Source organism: Petromyzon marinus, chromosome 78, assembly GCF_048934315.1.
Source record: "Petromyzon marinus isolate PM22_M1 ecotype Great Lakes invasive population chromosome 78, UKy_Petmar_22M1.pri1.0, whole genome shotgun sequence".
Taxonomy (NCBI): domain Eukaryota; kingdom Metazoa; phylum Chordata; class Hyperoartia; order Petromyzontiformes; family Petromyzontidae; genus Petromyzon; species Petromyzon marinus.
Window position 1 is genome coordinate 425,080 of NC_133744.1, and position 19,992 is coordinate 445,071.

At 42.2% G+C, this 19,992-nt stretch overlaps 1 pseudogene; it reads left to right on the top strand.

Moving 5' to 3' along the window:
* Positions 1-4,249: 4,249 nt before the first annotated feature.
* On the top strand, positions 4,250-19,338 carry LOC142907385 (uncharacterized; annotated as a pseudogene).
* Positions 19,339-19,992: the final 654 nt, after the last annotated feature.

Sequence of the window (19,992 nt, forward strand, 5' to 3'; positions counted from 1 at the left end):
ATCTCTGTCTCTCTTCGTTCACGTGGAATCTCAGCAGCCTCCAATCCTCGTGACTACTCCCCATTCACTCACCCACTAACTCACTCACACACCCACACACTCAGTCACACACTCACTCACTAACACACTCACTATCCCACCCGCTCACTCAATACTCACACACTCACTCACCACGCACACACAAACTCACTCACCCACTCACTCACACACTCACTCACACACTGACTCACCACTCACAAACTCACTCACCCACTCACTCACACACTCACTCACCCACTCACTCATACACACACTCACTCACACACTCACTATCTCACCCGCTCACTCAATACTCACACACTCACTCACCACTCACACATCCACAAACTCACTCACCCACTCACACACTCACCACTCACACACTCACACACTCACAAACTCACTCACCCACTCACTCACTCACCCACTCACTCACTCATACACACTCTCACTCACATACTCACTCACTCACAAACTCACACACTCACTCATACACACACTCACCCACTCACTCACACACTCACTCAGACACTCACTCATACACACACTCACCCACTCACTCACACACTCAATCACACACTCACTCAGACACTCACTCACCCACACTCTCTCACCCGCTCACTCAATACTCACTCACTAACCCACTCAATCACCCACTCACTAACCCATTCACCCACTCACTCACACACTCACTCATACACACAATAACCCACTCACTCACTCAGACACTCACTCACTCAGACACTCACTCATTCACTCACTCACCTACATACTCACACACTCACTCACACACTCACTCACTAATTCAGACACTCACTCACTCAGACACTCACAAACTCACCCACTCACTCACACACTGACTCACTCACTCAGACACTCACTCACCCACACATTCACTCACTCTATGAGTTTGGGTCTCTGTGTATTTCTATGAGTCTCTATGTATCTTTAGATATCTCTAAGTATCTGTACATATCTCTAGATATCTCAAAGTATGTCTAAGCATCCCTAAATATCTCTATATAGCTCTAAATATATATCTCTATTAATCTCTAAGTACCTCAAAGTCTCTCTACATATCTCTAAGTATCTCTATGTTAGAGTCTCCGGGAAACTCTCCATTTGCACATTCCACGCCCTGGAATCAGCTGATCCCTTCCCACGAGGTGCACACACACAGATATATACAGTATACATTATAGTCAGCCTGCAGTGTCTTTCTCTCTCTGGCTCTCTCTCTCTGTATCTCTGTCGTCTGTCTCTATCTGTGTCTCTGTGTGTACAGCGTCACAGCAGACCCAGCTATACCAGCAGCATCAGTGAGTGTGTTAATCTGTCTGTGTGTGTCTGTGTGCGTCTGTGTATGTTAGTGTATTTCTGTATCTGTGTCTATGTGTGTGTGCGTCTGTGTGTGTATGTGTCTGTGTGTGTTTATGTGTGTTTGTCTGTGTGTGTGCCTGTCTGTATCTGTCTGTGTGTTTATCTGTCTGTATCTGTATGTGTGTTTGTCTGTGTTTGTGTATGTGTGTGTGTCTGTGTAATTGTGTATGTGTGTGTCTGTGTCTTTGTGTGTGTCTTTGTGTATGTCTGTGTGTGTGTCTGTGTGTGTCTGTGTGTCTTTGTGTGTCTGTCAGTATCTGTCTGTGTGTTTATCTGTCTGTATGTGTCTGTGTGTTTGTCTGTGTTTGTGTCTGTGTGTGTCTGTGTTTTTGTGTGTGTGTCTGTGTGTCTGTCTGTGTCTTTGTGCCTGCCTGTGTCTTTGTGTGTCTGTGTGTGTGTCTGTGTGTCTGTCTGTGTGTGTCTGTGTGTGTGTCTGTCTGTGTGTGTCTGTGTGTGTGTCCGTATGTGTCCGTGTGTGTCTGTGTGTGTCCGTGTGTGTCTGTGTGTGTCTGTGTGTGTGTCCGTATGTGTCTGTGTGTGTCTGTTTGTGTCTGTTTGTGTCTGTGTGTCTGTCTGTGTCTGTCTGCGTCTGTGTGTGTGTCTTTGTGTGTGTCTGTGTGTCTGTCTGTGTGTGTCTGTGTGTGTGTGTCTGTCTGTGTCTGTGTGTATGTCTGTGTGTGTCTTTGACTGTGTGAGTGTCTGTGTATGTGTGTGTTTGTCTGTGTGTGTGTGTCTGTTTGTGTATGTATCTGTGTGTGTCTCTGTCTTTATCTGTCTGTGTGTGTCTGCGTGTGTGTCTGCATGTGTGTCTGTGTGTGTCTGCGTGTGTGTCTGTGTGTGTCTTTGAGTGTGTGTGTCTGTGTGTGTATGTGTTTGTCTGTTTGTGTGTCTGTTTGTGTGTGTCTGTATCTGTCTGTGTGTGTGTCTGTGTGTGTCTTTGAGTGTGTGTGTGTCTGTGTATGTATGTGTTTGTCTGTTTGTGTGTGTGTGTGTGTCTGTATGTCTGTGTGTTTGTCTGTGTGTGTATCTGTGTCTGTGTGTGTCTGTCTTTGTGTGTGTGTCTCTTTCCGTCTCATAGAGTTCCGGGATCGATACCGACGACTTCCTGCGTTCCAGGCGAGGTAGTCAACATCTTCCAATAACCCCCTGAGGCTCCGCCCCCCTCACCGTGGCCTCGCCCCCTTTCTTTCACCACGCCCATCGCAACGACCCCCTCAGCTTGACGATGGGGGGAGCAGACAAGGACCATCAGCCAATCGCGTCGCTTGGATCCGCTGGGGGGCGTGGCGGTCCTTCCTATGAGGAGGGGCTCAGGTGAGTGAGTGGGTGGGTAATTGGTAAAATTACTCAATCCGGCTTAATAGGTATAACCACATGCAACATTATTTCTCAGTCACCCCTAGCTCTCGGTTTGACTCTCGAGCCACTCCATTACATCCAGCCATCTCTCGGGATCCAACTGCATGGGATCGAAGGTGGAATCTCCTTCAGGACTCATTGCAGCACCTTGAATTTCACCTTTTGATTTCAGTTTCCTATCATCGTGGACCTTCTTCTAAAGTCGCTGTGGCAAATGAGATGGTGGCTTGCTGAACCATGCCTTGTGTTGCGTCCGAAACGTCGTGATTTATTTTTTACCTATGTGACTTTACCGAAAGAACCAAAGAGTATATAACATTAAAACCTACGAACTTAAACCTATCCATTGCAACGTGTTAAAATTCGATTAACTGTTACAGTGTATAACCACATACATGGAGGTATGGGATTATAATGGTATTAGAATCATTAGAATCAAACTCGGCTCGTATTAGAACCACACTGTGGTCGTACGTATGGTAAGTGAATATGCGAACCAGGGGTAGGATATGCAGAATTATAATCGAATTACAAATATTAAAATCCCACTAGTCGTACTAGAATCACACTGTCCACTGTTGGATGATTGGGTCGTATCAATGGAATCGAATATCTATATATACACATACAAAGATTATAACAATCACACATTCTAGCATATATACAATACATATGATTTAAAAACGTATTTAAAAATGTTTTTTTTGCTTTTACTGAGAGTCGTTGTCCATGTAGGTATATGGAGCGCAGTGAATCGTATCGTCTCTGCTATGTTTTGGAATCCGTGTGATCACCCAGTCACATCGCCTAACTCCAGTCACAGCGCCTTACACAAACTACATCTCCCCAACAAGGCAGCCTTCCCGCTGCTGTGTATTGTGTTTATGGGATAACAGAGGTGTCCATTATCCCATACGCCTTGACCAAAACGACTGATTGCCCGCTTAACACCCTAGTCCGTAAACCACTAATGGTGACAGTGTTGTTTGAGAGCAGCTATTAAAGTCTCTGCGGCAAATGAGGTGGTGGCTGGCCGAACCATGCCTCGCTGTTTGTCTCCGGAGTGATGACGGATACAAACCAGACCAAGCGGAGGCCATGTACCAGATCGGGTTTTGGTTACTGATGTTAGAGTGATTGTGTTGCAAGTGTGGTCACTACGCGTCTGAACGTGCTCAAGCCCCGAAGCTCGGCGGTTGTGGGCAACGCCACGGGACTGCATTCACTTTAATTCGAGGACAATGGAGGGCATGGGGAACGTGTTTTTACAGCGCTAATCCCATTTATTCAAAATAAGCGCGCAATTACACAATGAGATGCACTTACATATTCAGGCATGAAACACAATGGGCACATTACCATTCGGTATGTTAATAGACATACGGATTGTACCTTCCAAAATTAACAATCGAATGCAAATATCCTGAAAGACAAAGGATTGGATCCTAGGAGGGGAGTTATAAGGCGGCTCAGAAGCAGAGCTCAAGGCCATTTCGAGAGGGAACTTGATGAGGCTGGACGCTCGAATCGTCGCTCTGCTGATCGCCTTCTAACGCGGGACAACGCAGTCTGGTGAACACAATTGCTGTGTCGACAGTTAGGCGACTTTGCTTCGTATGGTGAGTGAATATGCGAGTTCGTGGGGACATCTTCAGACGGGTTACAGACATCGATTCACCGTGAATCTCCAAGTAAGTGTCTATTTTCGCGTCTCGATTAAACGCGAGTGACATTCTTGTTTTGGCAGTTAAAGAAATCCCAAAACGCAACGCTTAACATCCTCGCGGACGATAGGGTACAATCAATTATCGATAACACAAGCTACTGGTACTCCGGTCAGAAGACGCAGTCACATGGAGCAGATACGCTCTCCGAAGCCCCAAGCACACGGGAGCAAGGAGCCATTCAATTGCACTGTGTGTGTGAAGGCATTTTCACGGCAATCAGATCTTCAGAGACACCAGAGAACACACACAGGCGAGAAGCCGTTCCTGTGCCCTGTGTGTGGGAAGGCATTTGCTCAGTCATCAACTCTTCAAACTCACCAAAGAACACACACAGGCGAGAAGCCATTCCCGTGTTCTGTTTGTGGGAAGGCATTTGCAAGGTCATCAACTCTTCAAGCTCATCAGAAAACGCACACGGGTGAGAAGCCATTCCTGTGCCCAGTGTGTGGGAAGGCATTTTCACTCTCGTCAACTCTTCAGATTCACCAGAGAACACACACGGGTGAGAAGCCATTCCTGTGCTCTGTGTGTGGGAAGGCATTTGCTCAGTCATCAATACGGAACAGGCATCAGAAGGTCCACGATGATAGGAAGCTGAAATCAAAAGGTGAAATTCAAGGTGCTGCAATGAGTCCTGAAGGAGATTCCACCTTCGATCCCATGAAGTTGGATCCCGAGAGATGGCTGGATGTAATGGAGTGGCTCGAGAGTCAAATCTAAAGCAACGGGAAACTGAAAACATATGTTGGGTTTGGTTATACCTGTTAAGCCACATTGAGTGCATTTGTGTGTTTTAGACAAAGTAATACTTTACAATTGATTGTATCAGTGATTTTGATACTCGAGTTTTGCAGTTTCTTAGAATATTTTGTCACGTGCAGGTGGTGGTTTGTGATCTCGGATTACTTGCTGAAGTGGTGCGATGAGCAGTGGTTGGGAGAGCGTTCAATTCCTGACAATCTTGTCGTGGTCAAGTGATCCTGTTGTAGTGAGTCTCTAGTTGCAACTTTACTTGATATATTTTACTTGTTTTTTCCTTGATATCGCTTTTTTGGTTGGTAATAGGCGACTTTAGAAAACTGATTTCAGAATGTCCATTGATGACGCGTTCGTTGGATGTTTGGCTTGAACTTCAACACAGACGCACAGTGAACAAATATGGTGAACTAATAAGGACATTAATGGCGAAAGATACTTTGGTTTGGTATTCCTGTAAGTGACATGGTTTGCATTATACTGTAGCTATACTCTTTGGTTCTTTAGGTAACGTCACGTAGGTAGACAAAATAATAGATAATAATAGATCAATAATGTGATCTACTATTTTTCTACCCACGTGACTTTAACGAAAGAACCAAAGAGCGGATTCCTGCAGTCACGAAAGATTCAAATCAAGATTGTACTGTAACTGTTTGAACATGAGACTTAATCAACTTTCGTTACGAGTTGTAGTACTGTAAATATTATTGCAGATGAATAAAACATTATTTTCAACAACTGCTTGTCCGTTATTAATTTTACAACGTTAATAGTGAAAACGTGTGGAGCCGAGTTTCAGGTGGAGCATCTCCGTCACACAAGTCTGACCTAAACAGGCTTCATCTTGGCTGTCTCCCCATCAACATGTGTTCCTGGAGGGGAAAGGTCCCCATTATAAATCGATTCGCAAAGTTAGGAACAATAATCATCAAGTATACAGGGGATCACCTGTACTGTATGACATGTAAACTGTAGCACTAAACGATAACACAAAACATTAAAATGGCTATAATTAATACACAAGTTTAATCATTTATAACACCAAAAACAGAGGTACGGTATTAAAAATCTCATTAGAAGTATTACAATTATATCGTGGTCATATTTGAATCGCACTCTGCTAATATGCATGTATAATAGTGTACGTGCATGTGAACTGTGCTCTTGTGTATATAATATGTATGCCATTTGGCCTTGCGAACCGGGGGTCGGATATGCGAACTGGGGGGTGCAGGATTATGATCGGATATAAATTATTAGAATAACACTATGGTAGTATTATTATAATTACACTGAGCTCGAGTGTAAGTTATATGTAAATGCGCACTGGGAGTCGTGAATGCAACTTGGGAGGTGAGCGGTTTAGAATAGCATCAAAGTGAGTATTATAACAACGTGGTTCTACTAGAATCTCGATGTCTACTGCTGCTGATGTTCGGGTGGCGGCAGCCGATTCGGGCTCTGCTCTTCCTTTCCTCGCCTGGATGGTGCCGCGTGACGCAGCCTCTCTGAAGCTGATGTTGCTGTTGCTGATGTTGTCGCTGCTGTTGATGTTGTTGCTGCTGTTGAAGTTGCTTCAGTTACAGTGGTGTTCTGTGATGGGATAACAACCTTTGATCAAATACTCTGATCAAACGCACCCAATCGAAGCGCTCGATCGATGCATTTGATCAACTCTGACATCGTAAACTCTAACATTGTGAACTCTAACACTATAACCTATGAACTGCAACATATACATTGTAACGCTGTAAAAACAATACTTTAAACTTGTTAAAGTTTTAGACAACATAAATGGAGGTCCGTGGTTATAATCGCATAACACTAACTATAATCGCACTGTGATCATATTAGAATCTAACTGCGGTCATATGCATGTTAAGCAAATGCGAACCGGGGGTAGGATATGCAGGATTAGTATCGCATTACAATTATTAATATCCCACTGTAGTCGTATTAGAATCAAACTGTCCACTGATGGGTGAATGTCATATCAATTTAATAGAAGGTATATTTGTTCAGTAAAAAGCATATAAAGAGTAAAACAATCACACATTATAGCACATACATTACACGTGAATTTAAAAATATGTCAAAAACATGTGTTCATTTAAAAAACTGCTAATTTCGTGGACCATGTGGGGAGATGGAGCGCAGTGGATCGGATCGTCTCCGCTGCTGTCGACGGGGCCAAGCAGCGAGTGTTGAACTCAATTGGTTCAGAATCCGTGATATCACCCGGTCACAGCGCCTAACTCCAGTCACAGCGCCGGACCCAAACTACATCTCCCCAACAAGGCAGCCTTCCCTCTGCTGTGTATTTTAGCAATATCTTTAAGAACGCTATTGAAGATAACAATTCGTCTTGAAAAAGGCAGGTGACTTGTTCTACCAAAATGATTACAATTTCTTTCATTAAGGAGTGAGTTCATTCATGAGTAGTATTCAATAAGCCCCGATGACACTAACCTACACATAGTTATGTTGAAACAAAGTGAACATTAGTCGCTCAAAGCTCAGCTCATTCATGGTCATCGAAATTATTTCCAAATCCGTGTGGGGTCCCGCGAGAACAGGACACGGCCACAAACGCTCACATTGTCAACTCTCACACTGTAAACTCAAACATTATGAACTCTAACAATATAACCTTTTTAACTGTGTGCTATATACATTGTAACGCCATAACAATTACACTGTAAACAAGTGTAATCGTAAAATCTAATGTTGTGAACTCTATGAGCTATACATTATAACGCTATAAAATAACATTGTAAACTCGTGTTCTAGATTAGAACACACCGTACATTGAAGTGTGATATTCGAATTCCATTCGAATTATTAGAATTATTTCCGCCCATGGCAGGGTCCGGATTGTCCGGTAGAAGTCATAGAGGTGAGACGGCCTCAGTGAGTACGAATGTGGTTAGGGCGTCGCCGTTGGTTCGTCCACCGGTCCAGCCTCAAAACTGATGTCCGTCCCCACCCAGACAGCTCATCCCCATGGATTGTACAGCCCAAGTCTGGTGTGTCCGACGTGATGGGGCGCTCGGCAATGGAAACCGTACGCCAAAGGAAATGTGTTGTACCGCCCACAGTTTACGAGCCCCAGAGGCTCGGCGTGCCTCAAGGATCCGCCACGTGCGAGGGAGCGGTGCCTGGAGCCCGCTCAAATTCTTCACAAGAAGCCAGGGACCCGCCTAACCCTTCAAGGCTGTGGTGCGAACCCTTGACGCCCGGAAAGGCACAAGATTCCATCATGGGCGAGGCACCGGCGGCGAGAAGCCGGTCAAAATGCGCAAGGTTGCGCTTGTAGGATCCACACCCAACACACGGACAATAGAAGGGTCCCCTTGGACAACGTGGAAGCGTATTAGGATTTTTGTGTGTGGTTGTTGTTTTGTTGGTTTCTTGTTGTTGTTGTTGTTGTCGGGTGAGTAGGGTCACACGGCTTACCCCTTACAGATGAGCGTTAAGATTGTGATTGTAGCGGCGTGGCAAAAATGTTGCTACAGCTGCTGCCCTGACGCACGTGGCTTCTAAAAATTGTTGTTAGCCGAGACGGCTCATTTTGTTTTAAGATGGTTGTTGTGAAGACAGTGCCTCAACGAAGGGACAAGCGGTGACAACAGGATAGAGAGAGTTCAAGAAGAGAAGGCTGGACCAAGGGTGGAGGGGGAGGTTGACGCCGAGAGAGAGTTGAAGGAACGAGGTTCAGGGCTGTGTTAGTGGGGATTCGGGTCACGGCTGGTTGCCGTTAAGGCGTCGTCGTTGCTATATCGTGACGCCGGGGTCCTAAGCCGCGTTAAAGGCTAAATAAAAGAACCCTCTACAGTCTGAGTCCGGAGTCATTACAATTGCAACTATTAATAATCTCACGGATTTGCGTTTATTTAAACATATATACACGGATATTGTATAGTGCTATTCGATGTCATTCAGATCGAACATTCATCTAGCTGATGATTGCTTGTGTTGCAGTCGAAACGTCGTGAGAATTTTATTGTTTAATATTTTTATTATTTCATTGTTCCCCTAGAACGTGACTTTACCGAAAGAAACAAGAATATGAATCCCTGCAGTCACAAAAGCTTTAAATCAAAATTCATCCAGCTGTCAAGTCCTGATTCTAATATGACCATAGTGCGATTCTAATAGTTTCAATGGGATTCTAATCATTGCATATCCCAAGTCGCATTAGCGACTCCCGATTCTCATTTATAAACATCAAATATTCGAGCAAAGTGTTATTCTAATAATTTTAATGCAATTCTAACTCACCCCAGTTCGCATATCCGACCTCCGGTTCGCTTCCACGTACACTACACATGCATATGAGCAGAGCGCGATTTTAAAACGACCACAGTGAGATTCAAATACTTCTAATGATATTTTAATACCGTACCTACCATTTGTGTTGTAATACATTATTAAACAAGGTTATAGTCGTTAATGTGTTATCGTTTAGACTGTTACAGTTTACATGTTACAGAGTACAGTTTGTCCACGGCATACTTTGGAATTAGCGACTGGTGCGTTGAGAAGCGATTAACAACGGGGACCATTCCCTCAAGGAACATATCTTAATGGGGTAGACAGCCAATATGCTGCCGGTTAAGGGCAGATTTGTGTGCCGGAGATCCTCCACCTGAAATTTTTACACGTTTTTGCTTTAAACATTGCAAAATAAATAACGGACAAAAAAATTGTTAAAAATATGTTTTTATTCATCTGCAAAAATATTCACTTAAAACTCGTATCAAAAGTGTGTTACGTCCTATTTTCAAACAGTTACAGTTGAATGTAAACCATGTCAATTCCAGGAACACCAAAGCGTCAGCGTTTCATTCACTATTGATTTTCCTGATTAGTTCACCACATTTGTTCACTGTGCGTCTGTGGTGAAGTCCAAGCTAAAAATCCAACAAACGCGTCATCAAAGTACATCCTGACATCGGTTATCTACAGTCGCTTATTACCAACCAATAAAAACTATGTAAAATAAAAAAAATGTTTAAAATGTTGAGTAAAGATGTAATTGGACTCAATTCAACTTTAGCTCAACAGGAACATTTAACTACGACAATAGTCAGGAATTCAACCCTCTCACAACCACTGCTCGTCACACCACTTCAACAAATCACCACCTGCAAGTAACGAAACTCTCAAACACATTGTAAACTACAGTGTCAAAATCACAGATATAATAAATTGTAACGTATTACTTGGTCTAAAATAAACACACAAACGTACTCAATCCGAATTAATAGGTATAACAACATGCGACTTTATTTTTCAGTCACCCCTAGCTCTCGGTTTGACTCTCGAGCCACTCCATCACATCCAGCCATCTCTCGGGATCCAACTGCATGGGATCGAAGGTGGAATCTCCTTCAGGCCTCATTGCAGCACCTTGAATTTCACCTTTTGATTTCAGTTTCCAATCATCGTGGACCTTCTGATGCCTGTTCCGTATTGATGACTGTGAAAATGCCTTTCCACACATAGAACACAGGAATGGCTTCTCGCCCGTGTGTGTTCTCTCGTGAATCTGAAGAGTTGACGAGAGTGAAAATGCCTTCCCACACACTGGGCACAGGAATGGCTTCTCACCCGTGTGCGTTTTCTGATGAGCTTGAAGAGTTGATTCCTGAAGATAATTCCACCTTCGATCCCATGCAGTTGGATCCCGAGAGATGGCTGGATGTAATGGAGTGGCTCAAGAGTTTAACCGAGAGCTCGGGATGACTGAAGATGATCGTTTGAGTTATGGTCGAAACGTCGTGAGAATTTTTTATTGTTTTTTATATATATTTTATTATTTTGTTGTTTCTCTTCAAAGTGACTTTACCGAAAAAACTAAGAATATGAATTACTGCAGTCACGAAAGCTTTAAATCAAAATTTAATGTGCATGTGGTTTTCCCTATTAAGCCGGATTTTATAATTTTGCGTGTAATTATGACCCTTTAGTTTTTACAGTTTTTTTGTGAGAGTGCATAGTGGTGGTTTTTAATTTCATCGGATTAATTGCTGAAGTGGTGTGATGCCCACTGGCAGTGAGAGGGTTCAATTTCTGACAATATTGTCGTGGTTAAGTGTTCCTGTTGAGCTTAATTTGGAATGATTCTGTTGTTACATCTTTACTCAACATTTTAAACGTGTTTTTTCCCCTTTCGTTTGGTAATAAGAGACTTTAGATAACCTATTTCAGGATGCACATTGACGCATTATTTGGGTGTATATGTTAGACTTCAACACAGATGCACAGTGAACAAATGCGGTTAACTAATTAGGACATCAATGGGAGTGACATGGTTTGCATTGTTCTGTAATTGTGTGAACATAAGACTTCATAAACATTTGTTAAGAGTTTTAACGTAACTATTATTACAGATGAATAAAAAAAACACATTACTGTCAACAATTGATCGTCCGTTATTTGTTTTGATCAAAAACCTGTGGAACCGAGTTTCAGGTGGAGTATCTCCGTCACACGAGTCTGCCCTTTTCACACTCGTCAACTCTTCAAACACTTTAGAAAACACACAAGGGCGAGAAGTCATTCCTGTGCATTGTGTGCTGTGTGTTGAAATTCATTTTCACGTTCAGAAAATCTCCTGGTGTACTGTGTGTGGAAAGTAATTTGCACAGTCATCAAAACTGAACAGGCATCGGAAGGTCCACATTTACAGGAAACTGAAATCAAAAAATGAAAATCAAGGTGCTGAAACGAGTCCTTTAAGGAGATTCCACCTTCGAGCCCGTGACGTTGGATCCCGAGAGATGGCTGGATGTAATGGAGTGGCTCGAGAGTCAAATCTAAAGCAACGGGAAACTGAAAAAATATGTTGGGTTTGGTTATACCTATTAAGCCACATTGAGTGCATTTGTTTGTTTTAGACAAAGTAATACTTTACAATTGATTGTATCAGTGATTTTGATACTCGAGTTTTGCAGTTTCTTAGAATATTTAGTCACGTGCAGGTGGTGGTTTGTGATCTCGGATTACTTGCTGATGTGGTGCGATGATCAGTGTTTGTGAGAGCGTTCAATTCCTGACAATCTTGTCGTGGTCAAGTGATCCTGTTGGAATGAGTCTCTAGTTGCAACTTTACTCGATATATTTTACTTGTTTTTTCCTTGATATCGCTTTTTTGGTTGGTAATAGGCGACTTTAGAAAACTTATTTCAGAATGTCCATTGATGACGCGTTCGTTGGATGTTTGGCTTGAACTTCAACACAGACGCACAGTGAACAAATGTGGTGAACTAATAAGGACATTAATGGCGAATGAGTCTGTTAAATCTTTACTCAACATTTTAAACGTGTTTTTTCAATAGTATAGGTTTTTTTTTGGCAATAAGCGACTTAAATTAACCGATTTCAGAATGTACCTTGATGAAGCATTCGTCTTATGTATTGTTTGGACTTCAAAATAGACGCACAGTGAACAAATATGGTGAACTAATAAAGACATCAATGGGGAAGGATAATTTGGTTTGGTATTCCTGGAAGTGACATGGTTTGCATTATACTGTAGCTATACTCTTTGATTATTTCGGTAACGTCACGTAGGTAGACAAAATAATGGATAATAATAGATCAATAATGTGATCTACTATTTTTCTACCTACGTGACTTTACCGAAAGAACCAAAGAGTATGGATTCCTGCGGTCAGGAAAGCTTCAAATCACGATTTTACTGGAACTGTTTGAATATAGGATGTAATAAACTTTAGATACGAGTTGTAACGTAAATATTCTTGCAGATGAATAGAACATTATTTTGAACAAAAGCTTGTCCGTTTTAATTTTACAATGTTAATAGCAAAAAACGTGTGGAGCCGAGTTTCAGGTGGAGCATCTCCGTCACACAAGTCTGACCTATACAGTCTTCATCTTGGCTGTCTCCCCATCAACATGTGTTCCTGGAGGGGAAAGGTCCCCATTATAAATCGATTCGCAACGTTACGGTCCCTAATCATCAAGTATACAGGAGATCACCTGTACTCTATGACATGTAAACTGTAGCACTAAACGATAACACGAAACATTAAAATGACTATAATTAATACACAAGTTTCATCATTTATAACATCAAAAACAGAGGTAAGGTATTAAAATCTCATTGGAAGCATTACAATTATATCGTGGTCATATTTGAATCGCACTCTGCTAATATGCATGTATAATAGTGTACGTGCATGTGAACTGTGCTCTTATGTATATAATATGTATGCCATTTGGCCTTGCGAACCGGGGGTCGGATATGCGAACTGGGGGGTGCAGGATTATGATCGGATATAAATTATTAGAATAACACTATGGTAGTATTATTATAATTACACTGAGCTCGAGTGTAAGTTATATGTAAATGCGCACTGGGAGTCGTGAATGCAACTTGGGAGGTGAGCGGTTTAGAATAGCATCAAAGTGAGTATTATAACAACGTGGTTCTACTAGAATCACGATGTCTACTGCTGCTGATGTTCGGGTGGCGGCAGCCGATTCGGGCTCTGCTCTTCCTTTCCTCGCCTGGATGGTGCCGCGTGACGCAGCCTCTCTGAAGCTGATGTTGCTGTTGCTGATGTTGTTGCTGCTGTTGATGTTGCTGCTGTTGAAGTTGCTTCAGTTACAGTGGTGTTCTGTGATGGGATAACAACCTTTGATCAAATACTCTGATCAAACGCACCCCATCGACGCGCTCGATCAATGCATTTGATCAACTCTGACATCGTAAACTCTAACATTGTGAACTCTAACACTATAACCTACGAACTGCAACATATACATTGTAACGCTGTAAAAAATACTTTAAACTGTTAAAGTTTTAGATAACATAAATGGAGGTCCGTGGTTATAATCGCATAATACTAACTATAATCGCACTGTGATCATACTAGAATCTAACTGCGGTCATATGCATGTTAAGCAAATGCGAACCGGGGGTAGGATATGCAGGATTAGTATCGCATTACAATTATTAATATCCTACTGTAGTCGTATTAGCTACATTGGAGAAACCAAACGACATATCTCGGACCGCATCCGCGAACATAAATTAGACGTGAAACACGGTAGAACGAACTCCTCTGCCGTGGCAGATTACTGTTATAATTCAGTGGGCTCACATGACATTGACTTCTCCAAGACGGAGGTTCTTTGCAAACCAACCGGCTACCATGAGAGATTCGTTCATGAGACCATGCGCATATACAAGCACAGAGACAATTTCAACCGAGAAGATGGATTCAGGCTTAGTAACCACTGGAAAGATGTTTTAAACCATTTCCGTTCTTAATTAATTGTATTTTACGATGACCTTCAGACCGCAGCTCCTTCGCTGGCATTGACTCTTAATACCTCTCACACCACGGTTAATGGTATGGTTTACAACATGGAGTATACTAGGGCCTCGCAGCTGTCTCTCTCCCCCTCCTCTGTTCCGAGTTATTTCAATGCTAAATTCTCATGTTTGATTTGTACTAGGTGCCTCTGTGAATGTATATGCTCTGACTTTACCATAGCTATTTCTGTGACCAGTCACAAGCTAATCATTCAGCTATTTCAATGCTAAATTCTATGCTAATTCCTTTGTCAAGGGATGCCTCGGTGAATGTGTATGCTCTGACTTTAACATAGCCATTTCTGTGACCAGTCACAAGCTAATCACTCAGCTATTTCAATGCTAAATTCTATGCTAATTCCTTTGTCAAGGGGTGCCTCTGCGGATGTGTATGCTTTAACTTTAACATAGCCATTTCTGTGACCAGTCACAAGCTAATCACTGAGCTATTTCAATGCTAAATTCTATGCCAATTCCTTTGTCAAGGCGCTTTGTTTCTTCTCACACAGCTTAAAGGTCGCGATCTGAGCGTGGCTTTTTCACTCCAGCGCTGTCCTCCAGACAGTCTCGTCCCTTCACCTGATGAAGGCCGTTTGTGTTGTGGCCGAAACGTCGTGAGAATTTTATTGTGTTATTTTATTTCATCAATTTATTATTTTATTCTCATTCTACGTGGTGACTTTACCGAAAGAACCAAAGAAGACCCTGAACCCGTGACAGGTTCCATATTTAATCCCCCAGGGGGCGATGACGTCACCGTCACGCCCCCTGTGCATGACGTAACCATCCGTGACGTCATCGTACCAGAGGGCGAGCGTGTATGATGTCACTAACTCCTTCTCTACACATCCTTACGAGCATAGTGCGATTCGAAGAGGACCACAGAGTGATTCTAATTATTTGAATGCGATTCGAATATCACACTTCAATGTACCGGTGTTATTGATAATTAAAATAACACTTTCGGTCGCAAGGATGTTTAGCGTTGAGTTTTGGATTTTGTTAACTGCCCAAACAAGAACGTCACTCGCGTCTAACCGAGACACAATCACATCCCGTCAGTTGGACGACAAACGCGTTTACAAGTTTATTCGCGACAATAGACACGGACTTGGAGATTCACGGTGTATCGATGTCTGTAAACCCGTCTGAAGATGTCGCCACGAACTCTCCCGAAGCAAAGTCGCCTCACTGTCGCCACGCAATTGTGCTCGAGAGGCTGCGTTGTGTCGCGGTAGAAGGGCGATCAGCAGAGCGACGAGTCGAGCCTCCAGCCTCATCAAGTTCCCACTGGAAATGCTTTTGAGCCGGCTTATATCTTCCCTGCCTAAGATTTAATCCTTTGTCTTTCAGGATATGTGCATATCCTACTCCCGGTCCGTATGCTAACGTAACATGCATATGACTACAGTGTGATTCCATTACGCACACAGTGTGATTCTAATTATTCTTATGCCATTACAATCCCGCAGCTACATTTATGTTTTTCAAAACTTTAGCAGCTTATAGTATTTATTTTAATATCGTTACAATGGATATGTTGAAGTTCATAGGTTACGGCGTTCACAATGTTAGAGTTTATTACGTGAGAGTTTACAGTGTTAGAGTTGATCAAAAGGCGTCGATCAAATTGTAATAATTTGGGCTGCCGGTGTATAATAAGACACCTTGCCTAGACGCATTCTATATTGGTAAAATAACGTCTACACCATATTCAACATGCAGCTCCACCTCGGCCATGAGCAACCCACAGCACGCCCCAGAGGCAGGAGACCACGAGGGAGACGGCCTCAACTTGAAGAGAAAATTGACAAACTCACGGATGCCATCACCCAGCTGCTACAACGCCTGTCGGTAGAGACGCTGGGTCCAGCGGCACCATCCAGGCGGGGAAAGGAAGAGCAGAGCCCGAATCGGAAGCCACCACCCGCAGAACAGCAGCAGTAGATAGCGAGATTCTAATAGCACCACGTTGTTGTTATATTAATTTTAATGAGATTGTAAACTGCGCACCTCCCATGTTGCATTTTTGACTCCCAATGTACATCTACATATAACAAACATTATATCTCAGTGTTATTATAATAATACTACCGTAGTGTTATTATAATTATTTTTTATCCGATCCTAATCCTGCACCCCCCAGTTCGCATATCCGACCACCGATTCGCATGTCCAAAGGACGTACATATTACATGCATACGAACACAGTTCGCTCGCACTTACACTATACATACAGATGCTCCACCTGAAACTCGTGTTCGTCGTCAAATTGACGGAATTTTGTTGTGTCTCGGTTTAGACATGGTTGTCGTTCTTGTTTTAGCAGTCGACAAAATCCAAACGTCAAGGCGAAACATCCTTGCGGCCGACAACGTCCTTTTGACTCAATTACACCGCTCCTGTCACTATGCTCACATGGAGCAGAGAGGCTCTCCACAGTACCACGAGGAAACAAACCATTCAATTGCTCTGTGTGTGGGAAGGCATTTTCACGTTCATCAAATCTCCAACGCCATCAGAGATCACACAGGCGAGAAGCAATTCCTGTGCTCGGTGTGTGGTGTGAAGGCATTTGCACTGTCGTCAACTCTTCAAAACCATCAGGAAACACAAACGGGTGAGATGCCATTGCAGTGTACTCTGTGTGGGAAGGCATTTGTACAGTCATCAAAACTGAACAGGCATCAGAAGGTCCACGATGATAGGAAACCGAAATCAAAAGGTGAAATTCAAGGTGCTGCAATGATTCCTGAAGATAATTCCACCTTCGATCCCATGCAGTTGGATCCCGAGAGATGGCTGGATGTGATGGAGTGGCTCGAGAGTTAAACAAAGAGCTAGGGATGACTGAAAAATAATGTTGCATGTGGTTATACCTATTAAGCAGAATTGAGTACTTTAGCGTGTTTATTTTAGACCAAGTAATACGTTAAAAATTGATTATGTCAATGATTTTGACACTAGTTTTACAATGTGTTTGAGAGTTTCGTTACTTGCAGGTGGTGATCTGCAGTGGTTATGAGAGGGGTAAATTTCGGAAAATTGTCGTGGTTAAGTATTCCTGTTGAGCTGAAGTTGAAATGAGTCTGTAATTACTCAACATTTCATTTTAATCTTTACTCAACATTTTAAACGTTTTTCATTTATTTAAATAGCTTTTTTGGTTAGTAATAGGCGAGTGTAGATAACCGATTTCATGATGTACATTGATGACGCGGTTGTTGGATTTCTAGCTTGGACGCACAGTGAACAAATGTGGTGAACTAATCAGGATATCAATAGGGAATGAGACGCTGACGCTTTGGTATTCCTGGAATTGACATGGTTTCCATTCAACTGTAACTGTATGAAAATAGGATGTAATTAACAGTTTTTTTACGTACATATCCTTGCATTTGAAAAAAAACTTTGTTTTAACAACTGATTGTCCGTTATTTATTTTACATAATTCATAGCAAAAAACGTGTTGAGCCGAGTTTCAGGTGGAGCATCTCCATCACACAAAGTCTGCCTTAACCGGCAACGTGTTGGCTGTCTCCCCCATCAACACGTGTTCATAGAGGGGAAAGTTCCCCGTTACAAATAGTTTAGCAAACTTACGGTCCCTAATTCGAAGGATACCGGAGATCACTTGTACTCTAAAACATGTAAACTTTAACACTCTAAAGATAACACTAAACATATGTATGTATAATAGTGAACGTGCATGTGAAGTATGCTCGTATACATGTAATATGTATGTATGCCATTTGGACTTGCAAACCAGGGTTCGGATATGCGAGCTGGGGGGTGCAGGATATGGATCGGATGAATATTATTAGAATAACACTATGGTAGTATTATAATTACACTGAGCTAGAGTGTTTGTTTTATGTAGATGCACATTGAGAGTCGTGAATGCAACCTGGGAGGTGCGCGGTTTAGAATAGCATCAAATTGAGTATTATAACAACGTGGTTCTACTAGAATCTCGCTATCTACTGTTGCTGATGTTCGGGTGGTGGCTTCCGATTCGGGCTCTGCTCTTCCTTTCCTCGCCTGGATGGTGCCGCGTGACCCAGCGTCTCTGAAGGTGTTCCTGCTGCTGTTGGTTGTTGTTGCTGCTTCTGTAGTTGCGTGAGTTCCAGTGGTGATCCGTGATGGGATAACAAACTTTTATCAAATACTCTGATCAAACGACTGTAGATAACCGATGTCAGGATGTACATTGATGACGCGTTTCTTGGATTTCTAGCTTGGACGCACAGTGAACAAATGTGGTGAACTAATCAGGATATCAATAGGGAATTGACATGGTTTCCATTCAACTGTAACTGTATGAAAATAGGATGTAATTAACAGTTTTTTTACGTACTTATTCTTGCATTTGAATAAATACTTAGGTTTAACAACGGATTGTCCGTTATTTATTTTACAATGTTCATAGCAAGTCCAAATGGCATACATACATATTACATGTATACGAGCATACTTCACACGCACGTTCACTATTATACATACATATGAGCAGAGTGATATTTTAATATGACCACGGTGGAATAATAAAAATGCTTCTAATGCGATTATAGTAATTATGTTTTTGTGTTATCGCTTATAGAGTTACAGTTTACATGTCATACAGTACAGGTGATCCCCTGTATACTTGATGATTATTGTTCCTAACTTTGCGAATCGATTTATGGGGACCTTTCCCCTCCAGGAACACATGTTGATGGGGAGACAGCCAAGATGAAGCCTGTTTAGGTCAGACTTGTGTGACGGAGATGCTCCACCTGAAACTCGGCTCTACACGTTTTCGCTATTAACGTTGTCAAATTAATAACGGACAAGCAGTTGTTGAAAATAATGTTTTATTTATCTGCAAGAATATTCACACTACTACAACTCGTATCGAAAGTTGATTACGTTCTATGTTCAAACAGTTACAGTACAATCTTGATTTGAAGCTTTCGTGACTGCAGGAATCCGCTCTTTGGTTATCTCGTTAAAGTCACGTAGGTAGAAAAATAATAGATCACATTATGGATCTATTATTATCTATTATTTTGTCTACCTACGTGACGTTACCTAAAGAACCAAAGAGTATAGCTACAGTATAATGCAAACCATGTCAATTCCAGGAATACCAAACCAAATTATCCTTCCCCATTGATGTCCTTATTAGTTCAGTATATTTGTTCACCATGCGTCTATTTTGAAGTCCAAACAATACATAAGACGAATGCTTCATCAAGGTAAATCCTGAAATCGGTTATTTCAAGTCGCTTATTGCCAAAAAAAAACCTATACTATTGAAAAAACACGTTTAAAATGTTGAGGAAAGATGTAACAGACTCATTCCAACTTTAGCTCAACAGGAACACTTGACCACTACAATATTTTCAGAAATTAAACACT